A 12,273-nucleotide genomic window follows, 5' to 3' on the forward strand; every position below is an offset into this window, starting at 1 on the left:
AAATTACCTTATGTATCAATAGTTTGTCCTGAGGTAAATTACCGTATGTATCAATAGTTTGTCCTGAGGTAAATTACCGTATGTATCAATAGGAATAAGAGTTTGTCTTGAGGTAAATTACCGTATGTATCAATAGTTTGTCCTGAGGTAAATTACCGTATGTATCAATAGTTTGTCCTGAGGTAAATTACCGTATGTATCAATAGGACTGGGAGTTTGTCCTGGGGCTAAATTACCATGTGTATCAATAGGACTGGGAGTTTGTCCTGGGGTAAATTACCATGTGTACCAATAGGACTGGGAGTTTGTCCTGGGGTAAATTACCATGTGTACCAATAGGACTGGGAGTTTGTCCTGGGGTAAATTACCATGTGTACCAATAGGACTGGGCGTTTGTCCTGGGGTAAATTACCATGTGTATCAATAGGACTGGGAGTTTGTCCTGGGGTAAATTACCATGTGTACCAATATTACTGGGAGTTTGTCCTGGGGTAAATTACCATGTGTACCAATAGGACTGGGAGTTTGTCCTGGGGTAAATTACCATATGTATCAATAGGACTGGGAGTTTGTCCTGGGGTAAATTACCATGTGTACCAATAGGACTGGGAGTTTGTCCTGGGGTAAATTACCATGTGTGTCAATAGGACTGGGAGTTTGTCCTGGGGGTAAATTATCATGTGTATCAATAGGACTGGGAGTTTGTCCTGGGGGTAAATTACCATGTGTATCAATTGGACTGGGAGTTTGTCCTGGGGTAAATTACCATGTGTATCAATAGGACTGGGAGTTTGTCCTGGGGTAAATTACCATGTGTATCAATAGGACTGGGAGTTTGTCCTGGGGTAAATTACCATGTGTATCAATAGGACTGGGAGTTTGTCCTGGGGTAAATTACCATGTGTATCAATAGGACTGGGAGTTTGTCCTGGGGTAAATTACCATGTATCAATAGTTTGTCATGAGGTAAATTACCATTTGTATCTACAGAACAAGGAGTTTGTCCTAAGGTAAATTACCATATGTATCAATAGTTTGTCCTGAGGTAAGTTACTATATGTATCAATATTTTGTCCTGAGGTACACTATATTTACAAAAGTATGTAGACACCCCTTCACATTAGTGGATTCGGCTATTTCAGCCACACCCATTGCTGACAGGTTTATAAAATCTAGCACTCCATAGACAAACATTGGCTGTAGAATAGCATTACTGAAGAGCTCAGTGACTTTCAACGTGACACCGTCATAGGATGCCACCTTTCCAACAGGCCAGTTCGTCACATTTCTGCCCTGCTAGAGCTGCCCCAGTCAACTGTAAGTGCTGTTATTGTGAAGTAGAAATGTATTGGAGCAACAACGGCTCAACCGCAAAGTGGTAGGCCACACAAGCTCACAGAATGGGAACACTGAAGCGCATAGCGTGTGAGAATAATCTCTCCTCGCTTGCAACACTCACTACTGAGTTCCAAACTGCCTCTGGAAGCAACCTAAGCACAATAACTCTTTGTCTGGAACTTCATGAAATGGTTTTCCATGGCCGAGCAGCCGCATACAAGCCTAAGATCACCATGCAAAATGCCAAGCGTAGGCTGGAGTGGTGTAAAGCTCGCTGACATTGGACTCTGGAGCAGAGGAAACACGTTCTCTGGAGTGATGAATCACACTTCACAATCTGGCAGTCCGACAGACGAATCTGGGTTTGGCGGATGCCAGGAGAATGCTACCTTCCCAAATGCATAGTGCAAACTATGAAGTTTGTGGAGGAAGAATATTGGAATGGGACTGTTTTTCATGTTTCGGGCTTAGCCCCTTAGTTCCAGTGAAGGGAAAGTTTAACGCTACAACAATTCTGTGCTTCCAACTTTGTGACAACAGTTTGGGGAAGGCCCTTTCCTGTTTCAGCATGACAATGCCTTCGTGCACAAAGCGAGGTCCTTATAGAAATGGTTTGTTGAGATCAATGTGGAAGAACTTTACTGGCCTGCACAGAGCCCTGACCTCAACCCCATCAAACACCTTTGGGATGAATTGGAACACCGACTGTGAGCTAGGCCTACTCGGCCAACATCAGTGCCCAACCTCATTCATGCAATTGTGGCTGAATGTTCCAACATTTAGTGCAAAACCTCTGCAGAGGAGTAGAGGCTGGTGTAGCAGCAAAAGAGGGGCCAACTCCATATTAATAATTGAGATGTTCGACGAGCAGGTGTCCACGTACTTTTGTAGTGTAAGTTACAACATGTATCAATAGTTTGTCCTGAGGTAAATGACCATATGTATCAATAGTTTGTCCTGAGGTAAATTATCGTATGTATCAATAGTTTGTCCTGAGGTAAATTACCGTATGTATCAATAGTTTGTCCTGAGGTAAATTACCGTATGTATCAATAGTTTGTCCTGAGGTAAATTACCGTATGTATCAATAGGAATAAGAGTTTGTCTTGAGGTAAATTACCGTATGTATCAATAGGAATAAGAGTTTGTCTTGAGGTAAATTACCGTATATATCAATAGATTGTCCTGAGGTAAATTACCGTATGTATCAATAGTTTGTCCTGAGGTAAATTACCGTATGTATCAATAGTTTGTCCTGAGGTAAATTACCGTATGTATCAATAGTTTGTCCTGAGGTAAATTACCGTATGTATCAATAGTTTGTCCTGAGGTAAACTACCGTATGTATCAATAGGAATAAGAGTTTGTCTTGAGGTAAATTACCGTATGTATCAATAGTTTGTCCTGAGGTAAATTACCGTATGTATCAATAGTTTGTCCTGAGGTATATTACCGTATGTATCAATAGTTTGTCCTGAGGTAAATTACCGTATGTATCAATAGGAATAAGAGTTTGTCTTGAGGTAAATTACCGTATGTATCAATAGGAATAAGAGTTTGTCTTGAGGTAAATTACCTTATATATCAATAGTTTGTCCTGAGGTAAATTACCGTATGTATCAATAGTTTGTCCTGAGGTAAATTACCGTATGTATCAATAGTTTGTCCTGAGGTAAATTACCGTATGTATCAATAGTTTGTCCTGAGGTAAATTACCGTATGTATCAATAGTTTGTCCTGAGGTAAATTACCGTATGTATCAATAGTTTGTCCTGAGGTAAATTACCGTATGTATCAATAGGAATAAGAGTTTGTCTTGAGGTAAATTACCGTATGTATATATAGGAATAAGAGTTTGTCTTGAGGTAAATTACCGTATATATCAATAGTTTGTCCTGAGGTAAATTACCGTATGTATCAATAGTTTGTCCTGAGGTAAATTACCGTATGTATCAATAGTTTGTCCTGAGGTAAATTACCGTATGTATCAATAGTTTGTCCTGAGGTAAATTACCGTATGTATCAATAGGAATAAGAGTTTGTCTTGAGGTAAATTACCGTATGTATCAATAGTTTGTCCTGAGGTAAATTACCGTATGTATCAATAGTTTGTCCTGAGGTAAATTACCGTATGTATCAATAGTTTGTCCTGAGGTAAATTACCGTATGTATCAATAGGAATAAGAGTTTGTCTTGAGGTAAATTACCGTATGTATCAATAGTTTGTCCTGAGGTAAATTACCGTATGTATCAATAGTTTGTCCTGAGGTAAATTACCGTATGTATCAATAGTTTGTCCTGAGGTAAATTACCGTATGTATCAATAGGAATAAGAGTTTGTCTTGAGGTAAATTACCGTATGTATCAATAGTTTGTCCTGAGGTAAATTACCGTATGTATCAATAGTTTGTCCTGAGGTAAATTACCGTATGTATCAATAGTTTGTCCTGAGGTAAATTACCGTATGTATCAATAGTTTGTCCTGAGGTAAATTACTGTATGTATCAATAGGAATAAGAGTTTGTCTTGAGGTAAATTACCGTATGTATCAATAGTTTGTCCTGAGGTAAATTACCGTATGTATCAATAGTTTGTCCTGAGGTAAATTACCGTATGTATCAATAGTTTGTCCTGAGGTAAATTACCGTATGGATCAATAGGAATAAGAGTTTGTCTTGAGGTAAATTACCGTATGTATCAATAGTTTGTCTTGTGGTCAGGGAACACAAAAAACATAAATAATACAAATACAGTGTATTTGGAAAGTATTCAGACCCATTGATTTTGTTGAAGCACCGTTGGCAGCTATTACAGTGTTGAGTCTTCTTGGGTATCACGCTACAAGTTTGGTACATCTGTATTTGGGGAGTTTCTACCATTCTTTTCTGCAGATCCTCTCAAGCTCTGTCGGTTAGGATGGGAGCGTCGCTGCACAGCTATTTTTAGGGTCATTGTCCTGTTGGAAGGTGAACCTTCGCCCCAGTCTGAGGACCTGAGCTCTCTGGAGCAGGTTTTCATCAAGGATCTCTCTGTACTTTGCTCTGTTCATCTTTCCCTCGATCCTGACTAGTCTCCCAGTCCCTGCTGCTGAAAAACGTTCCCACAGCATGATGCTGCCACCACCATGCTTCACCGTAGGGATGGTGCCAGGTTTCCTCCAGACATGATGCTTGGGATTCAGGCCAAAGGGTTCAATCTTGGTTTCATCAGACCAGAGAATCTTGTTTCTCGTGGTCTGAGAGTCCTTAACGTGCCTTTTGGCAAACTCCAAGCGGGCTGTCATGTGCATTTTACTGAGGAGTGGCTTCTGTCAGGACACTCTACCATAAAGGCCTGATTGGTGGAGTGCTGCAGAGATGGTTGTCCTTCTGGAAGGTTCTCCCATCTCCACAGAGAAACTCTGGATATCTGTCAAAGTGACCATGACCATGACCACCTTCCTGACCAAGGCCCTTCTCCCTCATTTGCTCAGTATGGCTGGGCGCCCAGCTCTAGGAAGTATCTTGGAGGTTCCAAACTTCTTCCATTTAAGAATGATGGAGGCCACTGTGTTCTTGGGGACCTTATATGCTGCAGAACCTTTTTGGTACCCTTCCCCAGATCTGTGCCTCGACACAATCCTGTCTCAGAGCTCTACGGACAATTCCTTCCACGTTATGACTTGGTTTTTGCTCTGAAATGCACTGTCAACTATAGGACCTTATATAGACAGGTGTGTGCCTTTCCAAATCATGTCCAATCAATTGAATTTTCCACAAGTGGACACCAATCGAGTTGTAGAGATATCTCAAGGATGATCAATGGAAACAGGATGCACCTGAGCTCAATTTCATGTATCATAGCAAAGGGTCTGAATACTTATGTAAATACTGTATATCTCTTATTTTAAATATGTTTGCAAAAATGTCTGAAGCTGTTTTCGCTTATTTTATTATGTGGTATTGTGTATTGATTGATGAGGATTTTTTTTTCCAATTCATTTTAGAATTTAAGCTGTAATGTAACAAAATGTGGAAAAAAGTCAAGGTGTCTGAGTATTTTCAAACAACAACATGATATTTGTTGCAAACAACAATCTGTATCCCATGAAAGAGAAAAATATAGAAAAATATGTTTTTTGAAGCTGATCTGGTCTTTTTTGTCCAAAAAAGGCCTGTCAAAAGTGGCACAATAAATGGCAGTATGCAATCTATCACATGACCACTAGATGGCAGTATGCAACCGGTCACACAGCCACTAGATGGGAATATGCAATCTATCACATGACCACTAGATGGCAGTATGCAACCTGTCACAGAGCCACTAGATGGGAATATGCAATCCATCACATGACCACTAGATGGCAGTATGCAACCTGTCACAGAGCCACTAGATTGGAATATGCAATCTATCACATGACCACTAGATGGCAGTAGGCAACCGGTCACAGCCACTAGATGGGAATATGCAATCCATCACATTGCCACTAGATGGCTGTATGCAACCAATGACATAACCACTAGATGGCAGTAGCAGCACATGAGAATGAATGAAGGTTCAGCGAAATGCAAGCACTCAGGAAGAGGAGTGTTGTGTTGAAAACTGTGATGCATTATCCCTGGCAGCACCTTGGACACTGCCAATCTGGCAAGTCATACTTACCACTGTATCCACGGCGATGTTAGCTGTTAGCATTCAGCAGTCAAGCCTTCCTGGTAATCAATTACCACCATTTAGATTAGTTTACGGCACTGCAACCAGCTTGCAGGCTATCAAACAACCACAGTATTATTTACAGTAAGATAAGGTCCACATAACTGTAGATGGTTCACAGTGAACTGTCCACAGCTTATACATTGTGGAATATCATTTGAATAATACATTGAGCTATTGTTGGAAATGCTTGTCTGTAGGAGTAGATTACTGTCATAGCCTATGTACCTGTTATCTAGTCTAGTAATCAAGGATACTCATTGTAGTTATCATCTGTAGAATTATTAACCATAACCTATTTATTTAATTAACAGAAAAGACAGTAATCTCTCTCTCTCTCTCTCTCTCTGTCTCTGTCTCTCTCTCTCGCTCTCTCTCTCTCTATCGCTCTCTGTCTCTGTCTCTCTCTCTCTCTCCATCTCTCTCTCTCTCTCTCTCTCTCTTTCTCTCTCTCTCAGGAAGAGAACATTAGAGAAACCCTCTACTACTATTCCTGATGTCTGTAGCCTACATATGGAATCATGTAATAACCCCCCACAAAAACGTGTTCAATTTTTTAAAATATATTTTAGATTCTTCAAAGTAGACATCCTTTGCCTTGATGACAGCTTTGCACACTCTTGGCATTCTCTCAACCAGCTTCACCTGGAATGCTTTTCCAACAGTCTTGAAGGAGTTCCCACATATGCTGAGCACTTGTTGGCTGCTTTTCCTTCACTCTGCGGTCCAACTCATCCCAAACCATCTCAATTGGATTGAGGTCGGGTGATTGTGGAGGCCAGGTCATCTGATGCAGCACTCCATCACTCTCCTTCTTGGTCAAATAGCCCTTACACAGCCTGGAGGTGTGTTGGCTCATTGTCCTGTTAAAAAACAAATGATAGTCCCACTAAGCGCAAACCAGATGGGATGGCATATCGCTACAGAATGCTGTGGTAGCCATGTTGGTTAAGTGTGCCTTGAATGTGGAGATAATCCATTCACCTACTCTGCGTCTCACAAAGACACGGCGGTTGGAACCAAAAATCTTGAATTTGGACTCATCAGACCAAAGGACAGATTTCCACCCGTCTAATGTCCATTGCTCGTGTTTCTTGGCCCAAGCAAGTTTCTTCTTATTATTGGTGTACTTTAGTAGTGGTTCCTTTGCAGAAATTAGACTATAAAGGCCTGATTCACGCAGTCTCCTCTGAACAGTTGATGTTGAGATGTTACCCTGTGAAGCATTTATTTGGGCATCCTTTCCTGTGTCGGTCCACATGAGAGCCAGTTTCATCATAGAATGTGATGGTTTTTGCGACTACACTTGAAAAACCTTTCAAAGTTCTTGAAATGTTCTGTTTTGAAATGTTCTGTTTTGACTGACCTTCATGTCTTAATGATAGACTGTTATTTCTCTTTGCTTATTTGAGCTGTTCTTGCCATAGTATTGTCTTGGTCTTTGTTGTCTGTATACCAACCCTACCTTGTCACCACACAACTGATTGGCTCAAAAGCATTAAGAAGGAAAGATATTCCACAAATGTACTTTTAACAAGGCATGCCTGTTAATTGAATTGCATTCCAGGTGACTACCTAATGAAGCTGGTTGAACGAATGCTAAGGGTGTGCAAAGCTGTCATCTGTAACGGTTTTCTGTATGAGAAGGAGAGTCGGACCAAAATGCAGCGTGTAGATTTCGATCCATGTTTTAATAAACAAACGTAAAACACGAATCAATACAAACACTACAAAATAAAGGACGTAATGAACGTAACGAAAACCTAAACAGCCTATCTGGTGAAAACACATAGACAGGAACAATCACCCACAAACACGCAGTGAAACCCAGGCTACCTAAATATGGTTCCCAATCAGAGACAATGACGAACACCTGCCTCTGATTGAGAACCATATCAGGCCGAACATAGAACTGGACAAACTAGACATGTAACATAGAATGCCCACTCAGATCACACCCTGACCAACCAAAACATAGAAACATACAAAGTAAACTATGGTCAGGGTGTGACAGTACCCCCCCCCCCAAGGTGCGGACTACGGCCGCAAAACCTGAACCTATAGGGGAGGGTCTGGGTGGGCATCTGTCCGCGGTGGCGGCTCTGGCGCTGGACGTGGACCCCACTCCATAATAGTTTTAGTCCACCTCCTTAGCGTCCCTAGATAGGCTACCCTCCTAAATGACAGCTTGAGACAGAGGGGCAGCTCGGAACAGAAGGACAGCTCGGGACAGAGGTAGCTCGGGACTGATGAGTAGCTCAGCACTGAGAGGAAGCTCAGCACTGAGAGGAAGCTCAGCACTGAGAGGAAGCTCAGCACTGAGAGGAAGCTCAGGCAGGTAGTTGGATCCGGCAGATCCTGGCTGGCTTGCGGTTCTGGCGGATCCTGGCTGACCTGGAAGAGTCTGGTTGACTGGCAGATCTGGAAGAGTCTGGTCGACTGGCAGATCCGGAAGAGTCTGGTCGACTGGCAGATCTGGAAGAGTCTGGTCGACTGGCAGATCTGGAAGAGTCTGGTCGACTGGCAGATCTGGAAGAGTCTGGTCGACTGGCAGATCTGGAAGAGTCTGGTCGACTGGCAGATCTGGAAGAGTCTGGTCGACTGGCAGATCTGGAAGAGTCTGGTCGACTGGCAGATCTGGAAGAGTCTGGTCGACTGGCAGATCTGGAAGAGTCCGGTCGACTGGCAGCTCTGGCTGCTCCATGCTGACTGGCTGCTCCATGCTGACTGGCAGCTCTGGCTGCTCCATGCTGACTGGCTGCTCCATGCTGACTGGCAGCTCTGGCTGCTCTATGCTGACTGGCTGCTCTGGCTGCTCCATGCTGACTGGCGGCCCTGGCTGCTCCATGCTGACTGGCGGCCCTGGCTGCTCCATGCTGACTGGCGGCCCTGGCTGCTCCATGCTGACTGGCGGCCCTGGCGGCTCCTTGCAGACTGGCAGCTCTGGCGGCTCTTTGCAGACTGGCAGCTCTGGCGGCTCCTTGCAGACTGGCAGCTCTGGCGGCTCCTTGCAGACTGGCAGTTCTGGCGGCTCCTTGCAAACTGGCAGCTTTGGCGGCATCCTGCAGACAGGCAGCTCTGGCGGCTCCTTGCAGACTGGCAGCTCCTTGCAGACTGGCAGCTCCTTGCAGACTGCCAGCTCTATGCAGACTGGCAGCTCCTTGCAGACTGGCAGCTCCTTGCAGACTGGCAGCTCCTTGCAAACTGGCAGCTCTATGCTGACTGGCAGCTCTATGCAGACTGGCAGCTCCTTGCAGACTGGCAGTTCTGAACAGGCGGGAGACTCCGGCAGCGCTGTAGAGGAGGAAGGCTCTAACAGCGCTAGACAGGCGGGAGACTCCGACAGCGCTGGAGAGGAGGAAAGCTCCGGCAGCGCTGGACAGGCGAGGCGCACTGTAGGCCTGATGCGTGGTGCTGGCACTGGTGGTACTGGGCCGAGGACACGCACAGGAAGCCTGGTGCGGGGAGCTGCTACTGGAGGGCTGGGGTGTGGAGGTGGTACTGGAAAGACCGGACCGTGCAGGCGCACTGGAGCTCTTGAGCACCGAGCCTGCCCAACCTTACCTGGTTGAATGCTCAAGGTCGCCCTGCCAGTGCGGCGAGGTGGAATAGCCCGCACTGGGCTATGCAGGCGAACCGGAGACACCGAGCGCAAGGCTGGTGCCATGTAAGCCGGCCCAAGGAGACGCACTGGGGACCAGCTGCGTAGAGCCGGCTTCATGGCATTAGGCTCGACGCTCAATCTAGCCCGGCCGACACGCGGAGCTGGAATATACCGCACCGGGCAATGCACCCGCACTGGAGACACCGTGCACACCACTGCATAACACGGTGCCTGTCCGGTCTCTCTAGCCCCCCGGTAAGCACAGGGAGTCTGCCCAGGTCTCCTACCTGGGGTAGCCATACTCCCTGTTAGCCCCCCCCCCCCCCAAGACATTTTTGGGGCTGCCTCTCAGGCTTCCATCCGCTACGTCGTGCTGCCTCCTCATATCTGCGCCTCTCAGCTTTCGCCGCCTCCAGTTCTTCCTTGGGGCGGCGATATTCTCCTGGCTGAGCCCAGGGTCCTTTACCGTCCAGTTCTTCCTTGGGGCGGCGATATTCTCCTGGCTGAGCCCAGGGTCCTTTACCGTCCAGTTCTTCCTCCCATGTCCATTTCTCCAGGTGGTGCAGCCTCTCCCACTGCAGCTGCTCCTGCTGCTGCTGCCTCTGTTCCTTCTCCTGCTGCACCTTGGTGCGGCTACACTCCCCTGGTTTAGCCCAGGGTCCTCTCCCGTCGAGGATTTCCTCCCATGTCCAGAAATCCTTACTACGTATCTCCTCCTTTCGCTGCTGTTGCTGCCTGTTGACACGCTGCTTGGTCCGTTGGTGGTAGGTGATTCTGTAACGGTTTTCTGTATGAGAAGGAGAGTCGGACCAAAATGCAGCGTGTAGATTTCGATCCATGTTTTAATAAACAAACGTAAAACACGAATCAATACAAACACTACAAAATAAAGGACGTAATGAACGTAACGAAAACCTAAACAGCCTATCTGGTGAAAACACATAGACAGGAACAATCACCCACAAACACACAGTGAAACCCAGGCTACCTAAATATTGTTCCCAATCGGAGACAATGACGAACACCTGCTTCTGATTGAGAACCATATCAGGCCGAACATAGAACTGGACAAACTAGACATGTAACATAGAATGCCCACTCAGATCACACCCTGACCAACCAAAACATAGAAACACACAAAGTAAACTATGGTCAGGGTGTGACATCATCAAGGCAAAGGGTGGCTACTTTGAAGAATATCAAATATAAAATATATTTTGATTTGTTTAACACTTTTTTTTGGTTACTAAATGATTCCATATGTGTTATTTCAAAGTTTTGATGTCTTCACTATTATTATGCAATGTAGAAAATAGTAAAAATAAAGAAAAACCCTGGAATGAGTATGTGTGTCCAAACTTTTGACTTGTACTGTATGTAATACCCTGTGTTGTAATACCCTGTGTTGTAATGCCCTGTGTTGTAATGCCCTGTGTTGTAATACCCTGTGTTGTAATGCCCTGTGTTGTGTGTTGGTTGGATCTATGTAATATAACCTATGGTATTGTTGCTTGTTGTCGCCATGGTATTTAATAATATGTTTGGCATATTATTTCCCAGCGTAGATACAGTCAACTAAAGTAACCTCATTTAGAGACTGTGTATATGCTTTTTCCTTTAATGCACTCTAATAGGCAGCCATATCAATAGGTCTGCTGCAGCCATCAGAGGCAAGTCCATTGTGACACGCCGTTTGTTAAATGGTTGACTTAACGAGCGTGCTCGCTAATTGGCCATTTGTTGGATCTCTATTCATTAACGGCTGGGGTCAGCCAGGCCCAACAGGCAGGTGTCCACTCTACAGAGCATGTTTTTCTCTCTCTCTAAGGTGGTTCTCAGTACGGCACGTCGCCACAGACCTTTCCACTTCAGTACACACTCACACACCTCCTCTCATCTCTCCCACTGTCTAATTAGCCGCTGTTCCGTCTCTCACTCCCACTGGTGTCTAAATAAAAGGATGCAGGGCACACAGCCTTGACTAGAAGACAGAGGGTTTGTGTTTTAAAGTTGAACTTTTACTGGTCGTATGTACAAGGTACAGATGGTGTACACCATCCAACTAAATGCTTACTAAATGGTCCACAGGGAGTCAAACAACCTGCCGCACTTCCATATCGCCTTCTCTCTCTCTCTCTCTCTCTCTCTCTCACACACACACACACACACACACACACAATCAACGATCATACTACTGTTTTCTAACAATCCTATCTCCTTTGACCTGAAGATGTGTGAGATGGCACTGCAGAGATGGATATCTGCAGTCACACAGGCTCCTGACCAATGTTTGGGGATTTTTAACTCTATTATCAAATTTCTTTTAACCTTATATTTACACTTATTTCCTAGGATAGCTTCTGGACATCAAATCAGCTTCAAAAACAACCTCTATCTGGATAAAGATTTAGAATTCCACAAGTCAGCAACTGTAGATGCACTGCTCATCCCGGACCAGGCCCTCATCCCTGGGACTTTAAAAAGGAAGAGATGGCGCTAGAGAGGCAACCGAGCAGTCCCCATGACGACACTACGTCGTGACGACACTACGCCTCTACCCTCCGTTCTATTGGCGAACATGCAATCAATAGAGAACAAACTGGACGTGCTCCGTTGGAGACTGTCCTATCAACGGGACC

The sequence above is a fragment of the Oncorhynchus mykiss genome, chromosome 32 (genome assembly GCF_013265735.2).
Source record: "Oncorhynchus mykiss isolate Arlee chromosome 32, USDA_OmykA_1.1, whole genome shotgun sequence".
In the NCBI taxonomy this organism is placed as follows: domain Eukaryota; kingdom Metazoa; phylum Chordata; class Actinopteri; order Salmoniformes; family Salmonidae; genus Oncorhynchus; species Oncorhynchus mykiss.